This window comes from Chlorella variabilis, assembly GCF_000147415.1.
Source record: "Chlorella variabilis unplaced genomic scaffold CHLNCscaffold_17, whole genome shotgun sequence".
Taxonomy (NCBI): Eukaryota; Viridiplantae; Chlorophyta; class Trebouxiophyceae; order Chlorellales; family Chlorellaceae; genus Chlorella; species Chlorella variabilis.
In genome coordinates this window covers 1,005,226-1,005,805 of record NW_005435071.1, presented here as the reverse complement: position 1 = coordinate 1,005,805, position 580 = coordinate 1,005,226, and the positions used below count along the sequence as shown (strand labels likewise).

The window sequence follows — 580 nt, the reverse complement described above, 5'->3', positions numbered from 1 at the left end:
TGGAGGGGGGGGGGCGCGCCGTGGTCCTGCCGCCGCCGCCGCCAATAACTTGGGGGGGGTCCCACCCCGCCACGGGATTGCCTTGGCCTTGCACTGCCCTCGCCTTTGGTCTTTGCTGAGGCGCGAGGGGGGCGGGCAAAGTGCCGTTGCTGCTGCGTGCTGCGCCCGCCTCCCTGAGGGCTTGCATATTGTTGTGAAATCGCTTTGGATGCCTCCATATGCCACGCATTTTAGGTCAGCGGCCTTTGAAGGCACCCAAACCCAGGCGACTGCTATTGACGGCTCAATCCGCTTTTGCCGCCCAACCGTGTGCACCGCCGATGAGCCACTAGGGAAGGCCCCCCCTCCCACCAGACCCACCGGCACCGCCACACAGCAGTGAATCGACGCGGCACCGGGCCTGGAGGCCGCCTGTAACGCCCGCTCAGGTCTGCCGTGCGTCTTCCGCCTGATTGGCGGCCGCCCCAGCACCAGTAAGCGCTGGTTGCCACTGTGAGCGTGGCGCCGCCACTGCACACCGCCGCGCGGCCCAACCTCCCAGGGTGCTGGCGGACGGCGGTTGGCGCCACGGGTCCCACCC

General features: G+C 68.4%; 1 protein-coding gene across 1 annotated transcript in view; it reads left to right on the top strand.

Moving 5' to 3' along the window:
• The window catches only part of CHLNCDRAFT_136853 (hypothetical protein), a gene marked incomplete at both ends in the record, with an annotated part of 3,375 nt that overhangs the window by 140 nt on the left and 2,655 nt on the right, over window positions 1-580 (top strand). The window lies entirely within an intron of this gene.